This window comes from Pinus tabuliformis, chromosome 2_2 (genome assembly GCF_031772625.1).
Source record: "Pinus tabuliformis cultivar Carrire ecotype Pingquan chromosome 2_2, CPIR1, whole genome shotgun sequence".
NCBI classification, from domain to species: Eukaryota; Viridiplantae; Streptophyta; class Pinopsida; order Pinales; family Pinaceae; genus Pinus; species Pinus tabuliformis.
Window position 1 is genome coordinate 261,966,964 of NC_142300.1, and position 25,339 is coordinate 261,992,302.

Sequence of the window (25,339 nt, forward strand, 5' to 3'; positions counted from 1 at the left end):
TCTGTTGCTGTACCTCCTACTGTTGTAGATGCTGTAGTGATGATGGGCAAGGTAGTGCCTAAAGGAGTTTTTGGAGCCAATGTAGTTGCCAATGTAGATGGTATTGCAGTAGTCACTGTAGGGATTAAAATTACTGGTGTGGTCCCTACTTCACCTTGCTTCTATTGGATTAAATCATCCAATTCCTTCTCTGTGCTACTCAACTGATCATTCAGCTTGAGGACTAAATCCATTAAGCCCTCATGCTGAGTTTGAGACTGTAACACCTCCTGTGTTTGTGGATGATGCAAGGAGGGTATCTTTAGTTGCTTCTTCAGTGAAGCAATGTCCTTGTTCTTCTGTTTTATTAACTCCTTTGTTGCTTTGATATCTTTGGGAACATGTCCCATCTCTATGATCAAGTCATCCAAAGACTTGATTCTGTTGTCCTTGGCTTGTGATGAAGCCTGTTCAAGCTGATATTGATCTGAGATGTTGTTTAGGGAACTTTGCAGTTGATGAAAAACCATGAACTTCCCTATTAGGGTGGAGTAGATCATTTCTCCAGCCTGCTTGTGAAATTCTATTTGGTCCACAAGGTGAATATCCCTGGCCAACACCTCAAAATCAACTTTCTTGTAGTCAGTGGGTGCCATAGGTTGCTGCACAGTTGGTTGAATGAAGGACACCTGCATCTTCCCCTCTTTGATGTCAAAATCTGACATCAATCTATTCTGACCTGGAGTAGAAAGTTTGAAAAGTTAAGCATATGTCTCAGCTTTCAACCTTTCATTACTCATTTTTATCTCTTTGAATCTGTCTTTGACACTTTTATCCTGGTCTGCTGAAAGACGAGGTCTCTACACTCATCTGTCTCTGTATCATTTGGGTTCCTGAGGATGATGGAGGTTGTGTTTCCTCTGAAGGAGCAGTACCTTTACTCCATTCTGGGTCAGAATCAGTTATTTCATATGAGACATCGGTGTCTTCCTGTTCTGACACAAGATTGAGTCTAGGTGTTTTGTTTTGGCCTCTTTCATATTGAACATTAAAGGCTTGTGTCCCTAAACTTGATCCTTCCTCCTTGCCCCTTTTGGGATTTTTCTCCTCATTTAGAGAAGTGTACATGATAGGGGGAGTGCTCATTGTCCCTTCCTGAGGTGGTACCTACAGAAATGAATTTTAATCAAGTTGATTTTCCAGATCTAAAAATGTGTTTTCCACAACAACTTCAGTACTATCCCTGTCCTCTAAAGTGTTTTCCACCCATTGCAATTGGTTAGCATACTTTTCTATCTCAGAGATGTGGTGATGGATATAGGGAGCCATCTTGTTTTTTGCCTTCTTTTGCAGATGAAATCCAAGGGATCATATCTCCATATGAAGCTCTGTTTTAATTTTAATCTTTGAAGGATCAGGTCTACCTCCTTTCCTGCTTCTCTGCTATTACAAGTAAAAGGACCAAATTTGTCTTTGATCTTGAGCTGGGCTTTATTCTTAGCTTTAACAAATTTTACCTCATCTGAATTATTATCTGCCTGTAGTACTCCAGGGAAAATAACCTCATTGGGAGGTATTTAGGTAGTTTGTATGGGGCAAGCTGGCACCCATAAATTCTGATTTTAGGGTGGTTTTGGTACAAGTACCAATCTCTGACCTGATGATTGATGTTTAAATGAAGGACTCTCCTAATCTCAGGACTGATTCTTGGTGGAGGGGTTCCACTGAGCATGGTCATCACAGGGTGGACAAAGGAATCTATGAATTCATTGTATGAATAGGGGAGGAATATTGATGAATCAATGGGGCCCAGAAGATGACTGATCTTGGTTGGCCCTTGGTGTCCAACTTTTGCAAGGTAAGTGGGAATTTACCTGCTTGGAAGTAGAGGAACATGTGGTATAGTACTGAGGAGTACTTGAAAACCCTTTCATTTCCCATTCTTATGAACTTCTCATGCATTCTGTCAGCTATGAATGTGGCAAAGTCATAAATGGTTGCAGGGGATGTCCTAGGGTATAGATGGACATGAAAGCTAGGATGATTTCATCAATGTATTTACTTGTGGAGTAACCCAAAACACAAGATATCATGGATACAATATTTCTGCCCCAAGGAGAAAATATAGTTGCTACATATGGAGGGGGGTATTTGGGGTTATACTTCTCTTCTATGATGAAGGTTTGGATTAATTGGGCCAACATTGCAGGGCTAAGTTTGTGATATAAGTCCAACAGGTCTCCAATTGATAGGGGAGTTAGCTTTGGCCGTGGTTGGAGCTGTAACATCTCATTTATGGACTCAGGAGTGATGGTGAAAAGGAGTTTCTGGTCCCGAGACATGATGGTTCTGTGACTGGGTACGTAGCAAGCTTAGCACATATGTACAATTTCAGGGAAAATGTGGACTTGGGGGAACTGGTACTTGGGAAAATTTGACTCCCAAAGGCCAATTTCATCAGCATGGTTCAGGAACTTGTCCCTACTTTGGCAGTGTATTTTGAGCAGGAGCTCTATGAGAGAGGTATCTTTTATCTGGAAATATCTATCAGCTAAGGGAAGGTGGTCCAGGTCCAAATGGGTCTCACGCTCAATGCAGTAGGGGCAACCATAATTCGGTTCTTGTGGATTCGAATTAGGCTTGCTCAAGGTTGAATTTGGATCGAAGATAACTATGGGATTAAGCTTCGAGAGGGCTGCGTTGTGGAAATGATGCTCTAGAACCCTCATCCTGCATGATTTTATATTTCTCTAGATCTGTGGCTCTATTGAGATATAGAGCGGCTATCCATATCTACGGCTCTCCAAGTTGTAGATCTATTGATTCTGTGGCTTCCATCTCTTGGCGTGGCTTATTTCTCCAGATCTGCAGCTCTATTGAGACATAGAGTTTCTATCCATATCTGCAGCTCTCCAAGTTGTAGATCTGCCGATTTTGTGGCCTCCATCTCTTGGCGTGGCTTATTTCTCCAGATCTGCGGCTCTATTGAGATATAGAGCGGCTATCCAGACTTGCAACTCTCCAAGTTGTAGATCTGCCAATTCTGTGTCTTATCTTCGGCAATCTTCTATACTCAGCAAGAGAGAATTCTCGAGATGGCTCCCAGCTTTGCGAAAATAGCTGCTGGCTAAGTCTAGTCCGCCTCTAGGAGGCAAGCTCCTGCCCATATCGTCAGTGAAGCCCCAACTCCCACTATCTAGGTGGTCTAGGCCTCACTCAATTAGGCTTTGAAGTTCTCTGAAAGTGCCCTAATCTGTCGATTCAATGGTTTTTGTCCGCGGCTGACAGCTCTCCACAGTTGGATCTCGAAGGTATGGAAGCCTCTAATTCCTGATGCAATTAATATCCACCCGTGTGCTAGGGGTTTCTATATAGTATATTTTGAAAACCCTGAATGCAGACAATGTATTCTAGATTTCGGCCATTGGTTTTGGGAAAAATCAGACCTATTCCTGAGGCCATGGAACCCATCATTCAATCCCTCAACAACAGTCATAAGCTTAGCACCAGTTTGGGTGAGATTACCAAACCTACCCTTGCATCTCTGGAATTTCTCTTCGCTAAAAGCCATTAGAAACATAATTGGGAAATTTTACTGCAGGTGCCCAGAAACAGAGGAATATGCCAGAACCACCTATGCACACATTTGTGTGGAAATGGACTTCAACGTCAGATTCCCAGCTGAAATACACCTAACAAGTAAAGACTATGTGTGGAACCAGAAACTCGATTATGAAAGTGTCCTCTTCAGATGTCGATCCTGCTTTGAGACATGCCACTTCAAAATTTGTTTGCAGACCATGGGATTGCATAAATAGAGCGATACTCTAAGTGTCACTTCTATCCTAACCAAATCTTTTTTCAAGACCACTCAATTAAATACCTAACCATTGATTTGAGTACATAGTCATTTACTGAAGTGACACTGTGTGACTGAGCTGTAAGAGAGAGCTCTCCCTCGGTTGGAAGGGATAACCTCTAGCCTGAAAGTTTGGTTGAAAAGGTTGCCTTGAGAGTCTTCTCCCATAAGAAAGAGGAATTATTGATTCATAACATCTTGGCGTCGTTGTCGGGGAGGTGAAGCTTCAAGTCAACATCCTGGAAGAATGACAATGAACAAATCTGCTCTCTGATGGTGAACAGAGGAAAAACATAGAAAGGCTACACATCATTCACACGGTGAATCCACTCTTAGCAGGATCCATAAATTGAGGTATCACTAGTGACTCCACTAGATCAATATGAATCCATAATCTGAAAGGTATGCTCCTATGAATCATGCTCATATTTCGGGCTTTCCAAATCATATTCCCCATATAGATTGGAAATCATATTTTCCAAGATTCAAAGATGAGGATGGGTATGATGTTTCATTTCATTTGGTTAGGTTTCATATGCATATACGTAGGCTTGGTGTTGAGTTTCATGATGACTGTTTAATGAAAATGATCATGGTGTCCTTGGAGAGAAAAGCTAGATCTTGCTATGAAAATTTTCCCCCTCGAAGCTTGTTTTCCCTTAAGTATTTTCATTCAATATTTGTTGAGAAATATAAAGAGTCATATCCTTTTTTATTTCTGGTTGAGAATTACTGCAAGCATATTGAAATTTTATTCAACACATGGAAAATAATTTTGATGGTGAAGAATTAATGGATGAAGAAATTAAAGAGTTTTCTGAAAATTATTTTCAAGGGATATTACATGATAACTTCCATCACACTCAATAAAATTCCTAGAAAGACTTAGCTTCTTCTTTGATTACAAATAATAGAGAGCAGAACCTTAATGATCAAATTCATACTCTTTGTCCTATCAACAATGAGGAAATCCGATGACCTTTAGAAGTTTTAAAGTAACAAGAGAAAGATACAAATAATTTATTAAATTTTGAATCACTTCAATCATCTCCTGAATCTTTCTTTCAAGTTGAATATTATCAAAATCATATCTCTGAAGCTGCATGCATATAAACATTAAGCAGTGAGCCAATTCATGAAGATTTTATCACAAAATTTCAAGAAATCAACGAATCATTTTATGTTAGTTGCACCGCAGATTCATAGGAGGATAGTGAAGATGAAATTATGGTCTTGCAGCCTTATGAAAATCAGGAAGTTATTAAGAAATGTACACCTTTTGAAGTGACAGATTCAAAAATTTTAGACAGGTTAGATGATATTGCTTCTCCCAAAGAAGACGAAATGAGTGAAGATACTATTGGAAAGAAAATTGTATTTTCATTTGGGAATGACCAACTTGATGAAATAGAGCAATCATAAATTAAACATCATGGCTGCCCTATTCTTTTTACTGATCAACAAGAGCTATTTGTTCATATTTTTGAAGACCCTTTTGCATTTCTGTTAGAATCATTAGAGGATATCAGTGTTACAATCTTCATGAACAAAGGATATGGTTTTAGATGCCAATATGAGTTGTCATATTTTAAATTTTTCTATATGTTATGAGAAGCTAAATGCATGTTTCAGTAAATAGCCATTTTCTTAACTGGTTGCATTGGAAGTTTTATATTACTTCAATCCAGCAATTGTTTTCAGGTGGTTAAAATAAGATGGATTGTGTTAGTGTTTGTCAATCCTGCTAGTCACCAATGAAAAATGTACTCTTTCAAAGTTTTGAGAGGGTCCTAAGTCAAATTTTTATAGTTTCAATAGGCTTTCAAATAAAAATTTGGTCACTGGTTAGTATGTTTGGGTATGATACTATTCCCTACGTTTCATGGTCAAGTCATCAAAATGGTTAAAAAGAGTCATGACATCACTTATGGTAAATCATTATGGGAGTAGTAATTAGGGGAAAAATAATGATCAAGGAGATTTCAGCTTGTCTCAATAACCTCATTCATACTTCATATACCTCCCTCAACCTTCCCTCATAAATCCCCTCATTCCATCTAAACCCCTTTTTCCTTGAGAAGATCCTTAAATCCTAAGTACCTTGGAAAAAATCATATTCCATATTGAAATTCCCAAACTATAGCCTTATCTGAAAGTCCACTTATATATCCCTCTAGCCGCATTTCCATTTACTTTTACATTGAAACTCTAGACAAAATAAAATTCTTTGATAATTGTCCAACTCTAGCTGTTGTTCCATTTTCCTTTGAAATGCTTCAAACATTAATAAAAAATGTTAAAGTCCCTTTTAAGGGTGGACACCCACATCGCATATCGCTTTCGACGCATATCACATGAAAAATAAAACAACGCCAGTCACCCTACCCCCTCGCCGATTGCGATAGTTCTCTCCTCTCCGATTGCGATGTTGCAAATTTCCTTTCCCCCCACTGCATCACATATCACACATTCCTCCTTGCGATTACAATAAGACTCCCACTACCAATTGCGATGAATTCCCGACCGACGATATTGTCCCACTTGTGATTGCGATATTACAAAATTCTTTCTTGCTCAGCGATATTGCAAACTCCTCCGCCGATAAGTCCCGTCACCCTCCCCCCTCACTAATTGTGATAGTTCTCTCCCCTTCGATTACGATATCACAATCGATGATTTCAAAATCTTAAGTTCTCCTTCCGCCGAAACCCCTTTCGATTCCAGAATGGCGATATGCGAGATCCTTTCCAGACACGATATTTTATATATTGCAGTTTTTAAATTTTCAAGTTCGTCCCATCTGTAAAACATGAAAAATTAGTGTTAAGGCCTCTCTCTCTATTGCAATTGTGATATACAACAACCTGGATCAACAGTCCAGATTTGATCAGCCCGGATCAAGAGGCTTAGATCGATGGTTCATAATCTTTCTCGATGGTAAAAAACAATTCATTTTTACATGCCCCTGGTCGCGATTTCTCGTTGTCTTTCATGTAATTTCTCAACTGAAAGACCACGACCTCCATTCACAGAGCACCATATCACTCGTTTCGTCACCACTCAAAGGACAACGAGGACATTTTCTACACATATCCATTTTGCCTCCTCTCAAATAGAATGCAAAAAACGAGGCCGAGATACGGTGGAACAATAATGGCATTTTCAACAAACAAATAGCACATCAGACTTGAAGATCCAGATGTTCAATTTTCCACCAATACAGTGCCAAGTTATAAATTATTGTAACAATCCATATGACTCTCGTTGACGCAGGCGGAAACAATGGATTAATAAACCTCAATAATCACCCCATGGTTCACACTTTCTTTACAATTTTGCCTTTTGCCTTTAGAACTGAAATTCCTTTGGAACAAGGCCAAAAGAATGCATTTACGCTTTATAAACAGAAATGTTCGCGGTTCACCGGAGATGACGATCTAACTGAACCTACGGTCCAGATTAAATCGCATCATCGCAAGTCGCCAATCGCAAGGGTCTTGATCCAGAGCTTCCCTTTGTTAGAGTCGCGATGCAATTTATCGCACCGATCACTTATAAAAAATCATTGTTTTTCCCAGCTTAAGGCCTTATCGCCCCCACTCAAATGTTCCAATGCAATATGTCGATAGTCGCATGTCGCAATGTTTCAAGGGTGGGGCCTTTACCATACTCCACTCCGATATTGCGATGCGATATTTCGGGAATCACTAATCGCAACTCGTGAAGACTTGGGTCCACCTTCCTCTTAAATAAACTTGCGATGCGATATATGGTGATCCAACGGTCGGGGATAGTTCGCTCTGTTGGTTCAAACGAGAATCAATGGCTGAGATCTGATCTGGCTCAACACTATAAAAAAAATACAAAAGCTCGCATTTTTTTTCGTTAAGTCTATGTTTTCTATTGCAAAGCGTGAAAACAAAGAAATCATCAATTTTCTCCCGAATACAAAGAAAAAAAAGCATAATGAGGATTTCCATAGGCTTGATAAATAATCACGCGCACAACAACAATTTATTCATAATAACAAAAGTTACAGAGTCTCGACCTTGGCTCGATTACAACATATGAAAATACCTTTGTTTCAATGGAAATCCACACGCTAATTCTTGGCTCTCGCTCACACAAATCCTCTTTTTTTCATTACATTTTTGCCCTTCCTTTTATCAATCAGATATCACTCTATTCTGTGCCTAACAACTCATTTCCTATTTTTAATCAATCTAAAATCAAATCTTTAATTCCTAGCTCTACCACACACCTATGCTAACAACTCATCTTTGAACCTAAAATAAGACAATTTCTAACTTTTACAATAATGAATACAACTCATTTCTTGAGAGATCCAACCCTCTCAGTAAAACTGACTTTTGACCAATCAGGTCAATGGAATTCAACTTGTTTAGCCACAACATGTGAACAAACTTTCACATTGCTGGCTAATTCCGGATGCTCCTGCATCAGACTCCCGAGGAAGAAAAGAATCTTTCTTCAAACTTTCAGGAATTACTCCATACTTCTGCAATTCTGCTGTTGTCAACCTGCAACAAGCATCCTCCATTGGCTGTCATTTCCATTTGACTAGATATTGGAAATAGGTTTGTCCTCTGGTTCTTTTGGATACTCTCTTATCCAAAATAACTTCCACTTATTTCCTAGCTGTCTTTGGCATTTGTTCTTCCCAATTCACAGTTTAAACTTCATCTGCTATAGTTTCCTCCTTTAGCTCTGTCTCTGCCTCTTTGTATGGATACAAATCTGCAACATTGAATATAGGTGATATCCCAATCCTTTCTGGCAATTCAATTTCATAAGCATCACTTGAAAACTTTCTTTTAATTCTACATGGTCCTATATTTTTCATCTTTAGTTTATTGTAAGTCTTAGCAGGAAATCTTTCTCTTCTCAAATATACCATTACTAAATCCCCCACTTGGAATTCTTTCTCTCTTCTTTTTGTATCTACCCTTTGTTTGTATTTGCCACTGCTTTCCTGCAATCTGCCTTTGACATCTTCTTGTAGTCTCTGCATCTGCTCTACAAACTCTTCAGCTTTTGCACTTCTTGTCTCCTGTTTACCCAAATTTCTGAGCTCATACACACCTCTTGGATTTATTCCAAAAACAATGTGAAATGGATTCATTCCAATACTTCGATTTGGAGTGTCATTATAAGAAAAGTCAGCCCGAGCTAGTGCTAAATCACACTACTTAGGATTTTGATACAATAAACTTCTCAATATGTTTCCCAAGCTCTTGTTTACTACTTCGGTCTGTCCATTTGTTTGAGGATGGTATGCTGAACTAAAACTGAGGTTAGCTCCTAGTTTCTTCCAAAGAGTTCTCCAGAAATGTCCTACAAACTTTGTATCTCGATAAGACACAATACTTACAGGTAACCCATGCAATCGTACAATTTCTGAAAAGAATAGATTAGCAATATGTGTTGCATCGCTACTCTTCTTACATGCAATGAAATTTGCCATCTTGGAAAATCTATCTACTACAACATAAATGGAATCATTCCCTCTCTGGGTTTTTGGTAATCCCAAAACAAAATCCATGCTAACTACATCCCACGGTCGGTCTTGTATTGGCAATGGCTGATATAATCCTGTATTTTGGCTCCTTCCTTTTGCATGTTGACATATCTTGCACTTCTTAACAAATTTCTTAACATCAGTCTGCATTTTTGGCCAATAATAAAAAGCATTCACCTAAGCAAAGGTTTTATCTTGTCCAAAGTGACAAGATAATCCTCCACTATGTTTCTCCTTTATTATGTTTTCCCTCATGTCGTGGCGGAAAAAGTCGTTTGTGCGGACACAACTGACCTCCCTAGGAGTCTAAACTCTCTAGCGACAAACAAGACAAAATGGAGTGATCTTTCTCTAAATATACCTTTTAAAACATGAAAACTACAAGTGTTTAGGCTTACCTTATTCCAAAACGCTGTTGTTGTAGTCCGTCCTTGCCGATCCGGATGAGCTCCTCCTTCACATCAATTCCTGCAACCACAAACAATCAAACCATTACCAAGCACTTGCATTTCATATAATAAAACATATATTCAACATGCAGACCAAGGAACACATGAAATAACTCATTAACACAAGCTATTGAGAAAAATAAACCAGTTTGTATTAATAACGAAACAAAGAAACTCTTACAACCTGGCCTTGGTGTTGTGCAAGTTCCTCCCAGGGTCCATCAAGGGTTTTCCTCTACTTTGACAAAGCTCACCCACTTCCAAGTAGAATCAAGCAAAGACAATCTCTCCTCACAAGGTTCTAAATGGGAGTCCTAATTCCTGCAGCATTTACCCAAAGAAAATGTATAGCTTCAACCTCTTCTCCCTCTGGCTCAATGCCTTTATTTATAGTGCTGTAAAGAGGTTATTCAGGTCCACCATCCATGGGATAATCCCCCTCTTTGGGTGGGATAGCTCCCTTATTGATGGGATAAGTTCCTCCTTAATAGGGATACATGAACCAACTGGAGGCGCATCCATTTCATCAAACCGACCTCTAGAAAGTTCTAGAAGTAACCACAAGTAACTTTTTTAAGATGAAACTTGCGCATTTTGCCTTTTACAGAAGGACGCACCTGTCCCTTAACATACAGAGCGTCCAAGGACGCAGTCTTTGTGAACATTGTGAGCGTCCCCGCAGGTAAGGCTTGAGAGAACCTGCGTCCCCAGAGATAAACACATTTTTTACAAGACTTTCTCTCTTCTTTGAGTTTGAGATGGATAGCAGAGGCATAAGACTTGCCTAAGAGGGTAGCATGACTGTTGATTGAGCCATACTAACTGTAAATAGTCATGGTGACATTTTTTAGTGTAACAGATTGCCCCCTAAAGTGCGAAGCCTGGAATAGATTAGGGTTTTGTAATTCTAGGAAGGGTGAAGCGCTTTATCATTTCAAGGATTGTCTTGTGGATGACCTGGTTGGAACCTGCAATTTTCAACACAAAATACATGTATAAGATTATATCATCACTGAGGTAGGCATTCCCATACTCAGATTCAAAACTTTAACTAAAGGACTAACTACTCTGATACAGGAATGATCTTGCAGTACATCATTTTTATAGACTTTTGTAGACACAGTATGGACGCAGCCATCTGTTTATGATTAGTCTACATAGATAATGAATACAAAACTCCTCGCAGCCTGGATGGTAGAAACTAGATCCAGGGTCTTCACTTCTACTTCCCGAATTGGTACGATTCTAGCCATGTGATTAAATGATTTGATGTCGAACATGTTAGAAACCACTTGATTACCAGTCGATGATGTAAACTGTTAACAAGCGTGAGAGAGACCACCAGTAATGTCAATGGTTCTCAAAGTACCAAGCACAACCCGTGAAATGTGAATAGATGTTTTGATGTCGAACACTTCACGGAATCCTTTGATCGAAAGTCAATGATGTAAACTGACGTCAAAGGCGAGAAACCTGCCATTGATGCATGCAGACTTCAAGGTACTGTCGATTCCTAAGTCATCTTTCTAGATAATGTGTCGATGTCGATAGAAAGCGACCCGTTGCAGGCAAGCCCGCAACACGAAATCATTGTTCAAGTTGAAGAAATGTTGCTGTAAGGACTGACTCAGGGATGGTCAAATGGATGACAAGTATTTTGCAGATGAAAGTTTTGCTTGCAGACCTCTTGAACACATAACGACACGACAGATGGCTTGGTGACGAATAACTCAAAGTTAATCCCCGGAACCCGGTTAAAGACTTTCAAAGTGGTTTGATCAACTGTGAGGTAAAAGATTTCCCAACCCAGGTGAATGAAAAAGTGTCGTGTTCAAGAGTGGTAATAAAGTTTCTTTTGAGACAAAAGGTAACAAACATGTTCATTCTTCTCTCTTTTCCCCCACCATTTCTGGCAAGTACCTCTTTATTTTTAACAAGCTTGAGGAGGATAACATATGCTTGATTATAAGCTCATCCTTCGGACGAGTCCAACCTAGTTTAAATTCGAACCCTAGGAAGGAGTGGTTCGTTCCTGTTTGTAATTGAACAGGTCCTCTACTGTAAAAGTTTAACGAGCCCAGTATAGGAGAAACTCGGCGTTTTTCAATTTTAGAGAGTCTGAAAAAACAAAAGGAGACTCCACGTTGAACTTTTTCGTATATTTGTGTCCCTCAAGCCCGAAAAAGTATAAAATAATACCTGGGGGAACCGCTTGATCTTGCGACCAAGGAGTACTTTCATAATAGTGTCGTTGACCTGAAAAGTAAAAAGCGATCAAGGACACGTCGTTTTATTTCCTTATCGAGTTTGAAACGACAAAAACCCGGCAATCTTTTCCTGATTTTGCGGTCAGAAAAGAGCTAAAAGGGGACCGTCTTTTAATTCCGTTTTAACGAGTGTAAAAGAAACGCTCGGCGATCTTTTCATGTTTTAGGAGTCAGAAAAGGGCTTAAAAGATGACTCTGATATTTTTGTTTGTGAAAAATGACAATTTCCCTCGAAATCCCTTTGTCCTGCACAAAAGCAACACATTACTCATACCTGTTTAAAATAGGCAAAAATACATCGAAAAATATCTTTTCATGGTAAAAAATGAACTAATTCATCCAAAAAACCTATAAAAAGACTTTTTACCATGTCATTTTTACCGTTTGACTGTTGAGGTTGAAAAAGGAGCTTTTGACAAGAAACTTCCCATGGTCGCTGCGGAAAATCCGACCGTCGGAATCGAACGCCGTCTTATCCAGGTATTTTACACATCCTACTCTGCATTTCTATCCGTTTAGAATTAATTTTTAGGTCTTAGTTTCATTTTTTGGGGGGGTTTTGGTTTTGGAATGCGCCTCTCGGCGGACGCGGGTGCCCTTCGGGTGACCCGCGTCCCCCGACTTTTTCCTATACAGGAAAACGGTCGGAAGACGCAGTCCGCCTTCAGGCCAGCCGCGTCCGGGCGCCCTGTGCTGTAAAGGCGGGGTGCGTCTTCCGTGAAACGCGCATTTCAAAACCCCAACCCCCTCAAATAACTATCTAAAAATCCCCAAATCAATTTCTAATGACTATTTCTGGTGTGCAGGGCATTAACCATGTTAGATTGGAGAGAAAGAGAGCATGTAGAGGATGATGAAGTTGCAATAAATCATCAACCTTCCCTGGATGCCCTAAGAGCATGCAGATTATACAAATATTGGACCATACCGGGCATGAGGGGCCAGGTAAGATTCTTGGAATGGCTGGTTGAGCGATGGAACGTTCAAGAACAATGCTTTTACATAGGAGGGCACCAGCTCGAGATAGAGCCCTCGGATGTATACTTTCTCACTGGCTTGCCGAACAGAGGCGAGCAACTCAGTCTTGCGGGGACTAGGCCGGGTGGCCAATCCCTTGATAGTCTCCGCGACGAGTGGTGCACACCTGGGGCTCACCATTCGAAAGGCATAGAGATAAAACACATCACTCTGCGTGAACTCAAAGTCATAGCGTTCACGGTTACCAGAATTTGCGGCGCGGCCGCTTTACACATTGCTTCCGGATCCCAAATGCGGATGGCAATTGACTGTTACCAAGGCACCATTTTCAACTGGTGTGAAGCTGTGTCGGCTCATATGAAGAGCCAACTGACCAAGGCAAAGAACGGACGACTAAAGACTTTTGGATATGGGCCTCTAGTCGTGAGCTTTGCCTTGGAGAGAGTTCCAATGCTGATCCCTCAGCAACTCACTGTTGATATCTTGGGTCCTCGGGAGCCAAAGCTGATACGATGGGTTGCGGTGATGGCCCGGCATCCTGACGAGGGTGCGACAGTGGTTCGATTCTCAGATAGTTACTTTCACTGGTTAGAGGACCAGGTTTTTTCGATACAGGACTTTCCGTATGCCGGAGTGGATTTTAGAGGTGATCCGGACATGGTTCTTCCACCGGGAGAACAATGGGATGACAGAGGTACTTTTATTTTCACAAGTTTTCTAATTATGTATTTTTTATTTTTCATATATATCGTCTCAAAACTAACAGTAAAATTTTCAAAATGCAGATGTTGGTCCACAGCGTCCAGCCAACCTCCGGCCTTTTGATAGACTACATCCAGCTGCACCGGTACCGGCCCCACAGGACGCGGCTGCAGAAGTACTAGCTGAGTTGGAGCATGATCTAGAGCGTCTCACGGCAGATATACCTGAGACTACTATGGACGACATTCCTACCAGGCTTCAGCGCTTCGTAGTCGCGGTCCCTGGACCGTTTAGGAGATTTTTGCGTAAGGTAGCCCGCGCAGTGGTGTCATACAGAGAGCACCACCAGTGATTGACTAGTCACTTTTGTAGTCACATGTGACATTTTGACTTTTTGTACTATCATTTTGCCGATCATAAGGTGTTTTCAACCTATGATCGAAGACGATGTATATATTTTTTGACACACTTCTATCTATATATATCACTATTACCGGCTTATCCTGTTTAACATATGTGATGAAATGTTTTTAAATTTACTTGCATGATTATTGTAAATGTCTGTCCAACATTCGAGAAGCAATTGCATCTGCTAATGTATTCAAAGACCTTGGAATATGTTGATATTCAATGTAATCAAATTCACGTTCCAAGAGACGCACTCTCAAAAACAACCTTAATAACACAGGATTTCTAATGGCATAAACTCTATTAAGCTGTAATACAACAAGTTCAGAATCTAACCTCACTATCAAACGTCGAATTCCAAATGAAATAGATTCGGATAATAATTCAATCACTGCACTGTATTCTGCAATGTTGTTCGTTGTTTGACCGAGGCTTACCCCATGCATAGAAACTAACTCGTCAGAGGGCGAATAGATAACCCAAGCTGCGGAAGAGATGTTCCGTGTACTACGACAAGCACCATCAGCAAATCCAATGTATGTTTGGAGAGGCGTCGACATCTGCAATATCAAGAGTAAAACCAAGATAAGCCAGAATAACGACGAAAAACCACACTCTCTAAGCTAAGCACACTGACTAAACTAACACACTCGCTAGCTAGAAAGAAAATCTAACCTATCTAAAAATTTCTCCATACCCATCATTTAAGCATAATACCTCTTTAGGTAAAGTCCATTTCTGGGTTTACCCAAAGAGTCCCCATCAAAGTCAACTAGCTCATAAGCCCCTTTTGCTAGCTTTCGCTTTACAATGTAGGGCCCATGCCACATGGGAACGAATTTTCCAGCACCTAGCTTATCGTTAGCTTGATCATATAATAGTACTAGGTCTCCTTCCGAAAAACTTCGAGGGGTTACATTTCTATCATACTGAGCTTTCATTCGTTTCGCGTGAGTCTCGATTGCCAATGTAGCGTCACGTCGAGTCTCATCTAATTTAGCCAAGTACAATAAACGTTTCTCCTCTTCGGAAGTAGCTGGAAGTAATTCGACAGCCATTTGAAGTGATGGGATTTCGCATTCAATGGGTAACACAGCTTCTAAGCCATAAACTAGCTGGAAAGGAGTGAACCCTGTTGAATTTTTCACTGAGGTTCGGTATGCCCATAGCGCTGAAAATAACATGTTGTGCCAATTCGACCGATGAACACCAATGGTTCGTCGGATCATGATAACTAGAACTTTGTTGATAGACTCAACCAAACCGTTGGCTTGCGGATAATAAGGAGTAGAGCTATCGTGGCGCAAACCAAGCTGGCTTGTAAGCTCAGTCATCATGACGTTTCGAAAATGGCTCCCATGGTCAGTAATGATTGCTTGTGGGACACCAAACCTAGTTATGATATGATTGAATACGAAAACTGCAGCTGTTTTGCCGCTTGCGTCGAATGTAGGCATCGCCTCGGCCCACTTAGTAAAATAATCAACCGCAAGGATGATATACGCATGCCCCCCGGCCGAGTGAGGGTTACAAGTAATAAAGTCGATACCCCATTTGGCGAATGGACCAACGGCAATTATAGGGTGGAGAGGAGCAGGTGGAGCGCGCATCTTGCGATCAAACACTTGACAGTTGTGGCACTTCCTGACTGCAATGATACAATCCTTAAACATAGACGGCCAGAAATAGCCAGCGCGCAACACCTTCTGAGCTGTGGCATACCCAGACATATGACCGCCACATGCTCCAGAGTGACAATCATTCAAAACCCTCTCAGCCTCTTCGTGAGTTAAACAACGTCGAAAAACTAAGTCTGCCCCCCGGCGATAAAGTGTATCTCCAATAATTTTGTATGGCTGGGATTGAAACCGAATTTTTCGACGTTCCGCTTTGGAAGCTTCAGGCCGAAAGGTTTGGGTTTGGAGATAGATGATTATATCCCCGTACCACGGATCTATAGTACTGATAAGAAACAAAGATTCGTCCGCAATGGACTCTTCTGCCACAGTCTCTGTGTCAGCACTCGGGAAATCACACATCAATTCCGCGAAAACTAAGGATTTCTTAGACTTGGACTTCTCGAACTCCAAGTCGAACTCTTGCAGGATAACGATCCATTTAGAGTACTTGCCCCCTAGCAATTGTTTTGTCAAAATATAAATCATAGGGTTGCAATCCGAAATAACTGTAGTTTTACGGAGAAGAATGTAGTGACGAAAACGCTGGACAGCTTGAACGGCTGCCAGGGCCAATTTCTCCACATGCGAATATTTTAGCTCAGTGGGATTCAAGGTCCTACTAAGATAATATATCACATGCTCCGCTCCGAATTCATCTTCTTGAACTAACACCATTCCAATGGTGGAATGCGAAGCTGCGAGGTATAAGAAGTAGTCCTGGTTGTAGTTGGGAGGATGCAATAACGGTGCATGGGTCAACGCGTGTTTAAGTGCATCAAAAGATTGTTGGGCAATCTCGTCCCAAAAGAATTGTGCGTTCTGTTTCAACAACCGTGTAAAACCTTTAGTGACCTCGGCGTAGTTTGGGATGAATCGGCGTAAAAAGTTCGCTTTCCCTTGCAAACTTTGGAGTTGGCGCAAACTCGAAGGAGGAGGCAATAGCCTCGACTTTCGAGGGATCGACGCGAATGCCGGCTTTTGAAACAACAAATCCCAGCAATCGACCTGTTTCTATACAGAAAACACACTTGTGGGGATTCAACCGAATTCGATAATGCCTACACCTCATAAAGATTGCTCGTAGGTGGACAAGGTGATCAGCTCGATGTAAAGAATGAGCAGGCAAATCATCGAGATAGGGTTGCACAATGTGCTTGATGTCATGAAATGCATAAGACATCGCCCGTTGAAAAGTAGCCCCGGCATTCTTAAGCCCAAAAGGTAATTTGCAATAAGCAAATGTCCCCCATGGACAAATGAATGCCGTTTTTGGTTGGTCGGCAGGTAGAATATTGATTTGATTATAGCCCGAGAAACCATCCATGAAGGAAAACATTTCACTTCCGGCACAATCATCAATAATTTGATCGATATAAGGCGTAGGATAGTTGTCTTTTGGACAAGCTCGATTTATATCCCTATAGTCGATACAGATTCTTATTGTTCCTTGTTTCTTATTGACCGGAACAATATTCGATACCCAATCCGTTAACGGGATCGGATAAATGAAACCTGCTTTCAACAGCTTTTCGACTTCTGCTTTAATCGCAGCCGCTTTTCGAGGGTGAATTTGACGCAACCGTTGCCGGACGGGTTTAGCATCCGGGTAGGTCTTTATTTCATGAACAACAATGGCAGGATCAATTCCCGGCATTTCCTCGTAAGACCAGGCAAACACATCGCGGAATTCTTGGAATAGGGCCTTGTAAGTTTGGATTTCTTCTTCAGTACATGCGGCACCTATATGAATGTTTTCCTCGATTCCGGGCTTCACTGAAATATCAATGGGAATAGTACGAGAAATATTCCCTAAATTCAACTCTGAATCAGAATGTTTCGTTGGATCCTGAGCGTCTTTGACATATTCAGCGGTAAAGATAGATGAAAAATCATTTTCAAATGCATCATCCTTAGGTAAAAACGAAGATCTGTGATGGAGATCCTCCCATGGTAGATCGTCTACACTTAGGATTTCGCGAAGTTGTTCGTCAGATGACACGACTTCGGGAAACGTTATCCGTTCTAAGGGTGAGGTGAAAAGTGACTCTTCACTGACCACATTCATTTGGTCGACTTCGGTTGAATGAAAGTCGGTAAAAGACATGAGAGCTTCATAAGCAATTTCATACGGACTCAAAGGCATAGCATTACCGAGTGAGTCTATCTCAGAGTCAGATGGGACGAACCAAGGATCATCATAAATAATGTTTTCTGATGTAATCATATGAATTGTTGCAAACGAAGGATCTGCGCTGAGTGGAGGGAGAGGAAAAGTTCCCAGTAAACCGGAATCCTTAACTAAACCTACACCAACGTCCCTATAAGGGATTGTCGTCTTACCGACATGCTGGATACTCTCTGAAGAGGCTGGGTCGGATGAAAAGTATGTCAGCTGATCAATAGTCACGATCTTACCGTTATGTGGAAACTTAATTACTCTGAAGACCGATGAAACGACCGCTGTCATAGCATATGACCAACTTCGACCCAAAAGAAGGTTGTAGTCTAGAGGGGCATCAACCACTTCCACATCCAGACTAACGGTTTTACCTTCAACCCCTATAGGCAATTCTTGTAGAATACCAAACGGACGGAACCCACGGCCATCAAAGGCCTTAAGGATGGTGGGGGATTGGTTCAACGAAGGAGAACCAAGCGATCTCCAACATTGAATCGACATAATACACGTAGAAGCTCCCTCATCAATCACAGTCCGATGAATAGGCCTGTTTTTGACTATCACTGGAATTTGGAAAGCCATTTGATGGGGGAGACGTGGCGTACTATTTTCTAGATCAAAGATCATTAGGTTCGGGTCCTGAACATCGACAGCTCCGATAGCCGACAAAAGCAATTTCCGTTGTGCTGGGCATGATTGCAGCACTTCGAGTGCCGACATTGCTGAAGGTGAAACAGCTAAGTCCTCAACAATGTTGTAATTCTGGGCTGCTCTCGCATGTGGATTGAAAGCAGACCTTCGAAGTACACCCTTGGCGGGCGGCTTAATCACTAAGTCTGGGTTAGGTTTTTCGATCTGTAGTGGATCGGAACCAGGAGCTGAGGTTGATGGGTTAGAGTGAGAAGATTCTGCTTCCTTACCATCAACAGGAGCCTTACTACCATAATCTTGCGATCGAGTCGCAATCCTCACATGAGACATCATCAAAATGGGTTCTTCACTGGCATTCGAAGAAGAACCTATCATCTTATTCTCCTGCTCTGGAAATGGATTCTTTAACACAGCAGGAGTGGGAGAACCTTTGACTATTTTCACAACCTCGGCCCGATGAGGGCAATCTCTCGTAAAATGATCCTCTTCACAAATAAGACAAGGATATCGAGGTTTGCGTTTTTCGTCATTGGTTTCCGACTTTTCAGTTTTCTCCTTTGGAGCCTTGTCTGCTTTAGCCTTCTTCTTTCCTTTCTTCTTTCCACCGTTTTTTGATTTGGCCGTAGATGACTCTACAGCGTGAATGTCGGCGGTGAGTTCAGGAGAAGACTCTCCTGTCGGAGAATCAGGCAAAGTGATAATTGGAGTAGTTGAAGCCTTGGAAGACTTCTTCTTGCTCTTCGTAGTCACGATACCAATCATACCATCAGCGGCATGAGATCCCGAAGGAGCAGCAGCGATTTGATTCGACTTTGGAAGATCCAGAATCTTCTCGTGTAACGTACCCGACTGAGTGTAAACTAAGTCAAGGTATTGTGCCTGAGCAATGACTTGCTCCTCAGTAACTACTCCGGCCTTAGCTACATCTTCAGTAATCTTCGGTAATAATGATTTAACAAACCATTCAGCTAAGATTTGGTCCGGGATAAAAACTTTCACTAATCTCCTTCGACGTCTCCACTCATGAATGTGATCAGAAATATACGTGGACGTCGATTGTTTTAGTGAAGTTAATAACTCCGTGCCGTTATCGTATCTGACCGGCAACTGAAAGTGAGTTAAGAACGAGGTAGCTAACTGGCTAAAGTTGTAAAAAGAGGCCCGTGGTAACTCAATGTACCACTTGGCCGCGAGACCAATGAGTGTACGCTGGAAAAGACGTAAGCGGATGGAATCATCTGAGATAGAATTCGAAGCACACCAGAGGTGGTAAGTCATCACATGATTGGACGGATCCTCTCCAGACTTACCTTCGAACTTGGGTATATCGCTGGGCAACTTATTTGGCATTGGCGGCCAGAACTGAAGATATTGAATTGGATCGTTCGTTAGGCGCGTCAAGTCGGGTAAATCCAAAGTTGCAATAAACGGTAACTGCCGTTTAGGATCTCTAAAACTCTGGGTCACAATACCAGCCCCAGGAGGAGGATATCCAGGATAACTAGGAACAGGAGTCGCATTTGGGATATTATATCCTCCTGGAAAACCAGGATTAACCGGACCGTACTGGGGTTGTTGAGGTTGTTGATAAGTGTACCCAGGATACGGTTGATACTGGTAAACCGGTTGTTGGACAGCTTGCCCATGTTGGTACTGTCCCTGGTACGGAGGTTGAACAAATTGAGGTTGAGTAGTGACAACCGTACTTATACCAGGCTGACCTACAGGCATCTGGACCGTGGTTTGAATCGTAGATCCAGACAACGGTAAAGATGTCTGAGGTGTGGTAACAGGGACAGTAGAAACTGGAGCCGTCGATACTCCAGAAGTAAGTATGGTAGATGTAGCGGTAGTTGCAGCAGCCGTTTGAGATGGAGTACTAGGTGCAATTGACGGCTGAGTAACTACCGAAGCTACAGAAGTTTGAACATTTGGCTGGACAGGTTGCGGTTGCTGGGTTGGACCAGAAACTACGGGTTGTCCAGCTTGAGGAACCATCTGTACACTTGGCTGCAACACCTGTTGACCCTGTGATGGATCCCACACTAACATTCCAGGGTATTGACCCGTAACAGGTTGAGGATACTGAGATCCATAACCAGATTGAGGGTAGGATTGATAATTGTAAGGTGCAGTTCCCATACTTGGAACATATGACTGACCTTGAGGCGGTTGATAACCTTGACTTGAGTATTGACCTTGAGGTTGATAACCTTGAGGTAAATACTGATACTGGGGTTGACCTTGACCTTGAGGTTGGTACCCTTGAGGTTGATAACCTTGGGGTTGATACCCTTGAGGTTGCCATCCTTGGGGTTGCCATCCTTGAGGTTGATATTGATACTGAGGTTGACCTTGGGGTACATATTGAGGCTGAGGTTGACCTTGAGGCACGTATTGCACCATAGGTACATACTGACTTTGAGGTTGCCCCCCAGACACGATTTGTGTACCTTGAGGTTGCCCCCCAGGCGTTAACTGCGGTTGCCCCCCAGGCGGTAATTGGCCACCTTGAGGTTGGGAAACGGGAACTGAACCTGACATCATGTAAATGTCTCCTACACCCAATGGTATATTACCACTGTTTCCAGCAAATAACCCATGATCAACGGGTTGAGGAGATGCCCCCGCAAAGGTACCAGAAAGTGACTGATACCCAGTGGGAACAGAAGGACCGCCGTGTAAAAACGATTCAGGACTTTGAGTAAACACGGACGACTGACCAGACATATTTACAGGAGTATAAATACCTCTAGGTGGAAAAGGAGTACGAGGTGTAGAAAAACCTACTGAGTTGTCTAAAAAATTGGTTAACGCAAGGTACCAAGAAGTACTTCTAGGCGGACTGTAAAAGATGGATTCACGCTCCCTTAGATCAATAGTAAGTTGACCTTCAAGGTGAGAGACACCTATATCCTCTTCTGGAGCAAGTTCTTCTATAGCAATCAAACCAGAAGGAAGATTTTCGGTGATAATTCTTTCTATTCTCAGTGAATCAGGGACACTAGAAGTTGGAGTAACAGGTTCGGAAATTTCAGGTTCTTCGCCTGTTTCACTGGCAGATGAAAAACTACCAGCAAGCTCGGAAACTGTAACAGTTTCGGGATTGTAACCTGTCTCTAAACTTTGGTAATCTGGATGGACTACCAAGGAAGATTCTCCTTCTTCAGGTGAACCTACTCTACTGTCACTAGGAGGAGTTACAAGGACCTTTAACCCTTCGTACTGACCCGGAACGTCTTCAGGAGATTCACCCCGCGATTTACGGAGTTTTCTTAACAAATCTATTCCGGTAACAATCTCAGGAGACTTGCCCCAAAGTCGACGGGACTGTCTCGGTAATTCCGCCACAATTAAAGATTTTTAACTACAACACACGAAAACAAAGTAAAAATTTCAAATCAAACCACCTAAAGTCTTCTAAAGAAGCAAACAAATTTGAAGCACACGCCTAAATAATCTAGAGCGTCAAACCAAACACAAACAGTAGTCTTCCGGACCAAAAGCGCTAGTTGGTGATTAGGCCCAACCTCGCAGGATTCAGTACAGAAATGGCGGGTGGAACAGTTACCCCGGCAACCTGCTTAATGAATAGACCGGCACAAGTTCCTCCACTTTAACCGTCTCGAAGTGAAGTGAACCCCCCGGAAAATCCAAGTGAGTATAACCGACGTCTGCTCCAGGTACAGTGGGACCTTCCCTCCACCGTCACCTCGGTAGAACCCTAAATATTATGGTCACTAAAGTTACCAATCACAACAATTACACCTGGGGGAACAGTCTAAACTCCGACAGCACGCAAGGGCAGAGTAACAAGCTCAATCCCCTTACCGGCTCCTTGACAATAATCCAAGGTTTACCGATAAGTGACCCCTGGCTCCTCGACAATGGTTAATCCGAGGTTTACCGTTTGTAATACGTACTGTCTGGCGTCGTTCCCAACGAGGGGGGAATGATCCCCTCACTGGTTCGGACACGAGCTCGTGCTTCTCCTTTAAGAGGAGCTTTCCCAGAGTGCAACTGAAACAATTGGATTTATTCTACTCAAGATAAACTATCTGTTTGGTTTTGTAGTCTTGGAGAGTTAAGTACTCACCTACTCCAAGACCCTAGCCTAAGCTATGTTGGTGTTTCAGAGCCCTAGAAAAATAAAAATTACTAGATTGATTTTAATTTAAGCGTTACTTTTAAGGTTGTTTCTTAAGTCAAAAGGTGATGGAAGTGAAACCAGTGGTGTGTTGACTCGACTCGAAACCACTACAAAATGCACCTAGGATGATTTACCCACTACTTTACTTTTTCGATGAATTGCTTAACTAAAAAGTTGAGAGAATGCAATCTTTATAAAAGCAACTTCTTAATTGAAGACAATCAAAGAAACAATTCGTTTGTCTTTTCCAAACATAAAAACATGACCGCTCTTTACTTGCACGAAAAAAAACTCTTTTTCTTCCAAAAACTAAAAGCTACTTGAAACAAGACTTTTAAAGAAGATGTTTTTGTATTTTTCTTTTAATAAAGCAAATAAATCTAAGGTAACAAAAATCAATCTTAACAACTATTAAAATCTACAAAAATTCACTCATAAGCAAACTAAAAGGTAAATTTACTCTAAGCAATCTTAACGAGGCCAAAACCAACAATGATTATTCTAAGGTGTTTTACTTGATCACAATCAAATCAAGGACTAGCTTATTGCAGAACCAAAAACTAGCCAAAACAAAACTCTAATCTTTTTGTTCTTTTGTAAAATGGAAATCAACACTTTATAAACAAGTAATTCGAAATTTGACCCAAAACAACTTAAATGGCAAGCTGCTCACACAAGGAGACTTTACGACAGGCCCGACTTCTAAGAAGGCTGACAAACCAGAGAGATCTAAGGCTGGACAACTTTCTACCGTCAAAGTCACTACAGGACCTATTCAAAAATCAAACCCTAGGCCTAAACTTCGTTGAAATCCACTAAAACACTCAAAGCTCACAAAACAAGTTCAGGTGAAAATTTTTGACAGGGTACTAAAGGATCTGGGCAGAAAATACTAAGAAAAAACAAAATCTAAAAGCAATTAAAGCAAAAAAATGGAATTTTCCTAAATTTTACAGGAAGACGCAGGCAACCCGTTATAACAGGCGCGGGCCCGCTCTGTGCAAACGGCAACAGCGCGTCCAAAGACGAACTGTGCAGTACTCAGAGGGTGCGTCCTTCTGGAAAAGTTAAGAAAAACCAAATCTAACTAAATCTAAAGCTAAGCCACCCAAATACTAATTCTCACAGTCAAAAACCAGAAAATAAAAATGATTTTCTCAGAGCAAAGTTCACACAAAGGAAAAGACTTTCTCATTAATGGATTCCCCAGTGGAGTCGCCAATTTGTCGTGGCGGAAAAAGTCGTTTGTGCGGACACAACTGACCTCCCTAGGAGTCTAAACTCTCTAGCGACAAACAAGACAAAATGGAGTGATCTTTCTCTAAATATACCTTTTAAAACATGAAAACTACAAGTGTTTAGGCTTACCTTATTCCAAAACGCTGTTGTTGTAGTCCGTCCTTGCCGATCCGGATGAGCTCCTCCTTCACATCAATTCCTGCAACCACAAACAATCAAACCATTACCAAGCACTTGCATTTCATATAATAAAACATATATTCAACATGCAGACCAAGGAACACATGAAATAACTCATTAACACAAGCTATTGAGAAAAATAAACCAGTTTGTATTAATAACGAAACAAAGAAACTCTTACAACCTGGCCTTGGTGTTGTGCAAGTTCCTCCCAGGGTCCATCAAGGGTTTTCCTCTACTTTGACAAAGCTCATCCACTTCCAAGTAGAATCAAGCAAAGACAATCTCTCCTCACAAGGTTCTAAATGGGAGTCCTAATTCCTGCAGCATTTACCCAAAGAAAATGTATAGCTTCAACCTCTTCTCCCTCTGGCTCAATGCCTTTATTTATAGTGCTGCAAAGAGGTTATTCAGGTCCACCATCCATGGGATAATCCCCCTCTTTGGGTGGGATAGCTCCCTTATTGATGGGATAAGTTCCTCCTTAATAGGGATACATGAACCAACTGGAGGCGCATCCATTTCATCAAACCGACCTCTAGAAAGTTCTAGAAGTAACCACAAGTAACTTTTTTAAGATGAAACTTGCGCATTTTGCCTTTTACAGAAGGACGCACCTGTCCCTTAACATACAGAGCGTCCAAGGACGCAGTCTTTGTGAACATTGTGAGCGTCCCCGCAGGTAAGGCTTGAGAGAACCTGCGTCCCCAGAGATAAACACATTTTTTACAAGACTTTCTCTCTTCTTTGAGTTTGAGATGGATAGCAGAGGCATAAGACTTGCCTAAGAGGGTAGCATGACTGTTGATTGAGCCATACTAACTGTAAATAGTCATGGTGACATTTTCTAGTGTAACACCTCATAGAACATTTGAAAATACACAACTTGTTGCTTTTAAACAATAAGACTCCTTGAATGAGATAGTCCAATCACTGACTTCTATTATGAACTATTGGATTCTGAACTGTTGTGTAGATATCTTTGAAATTTGCATCATCTTTGTACATTTCAATCATTTCCTCAAATCCTACAACACCCACTTTGAATTCTTGCACAATAAAACTTACCCTGCTCAATGC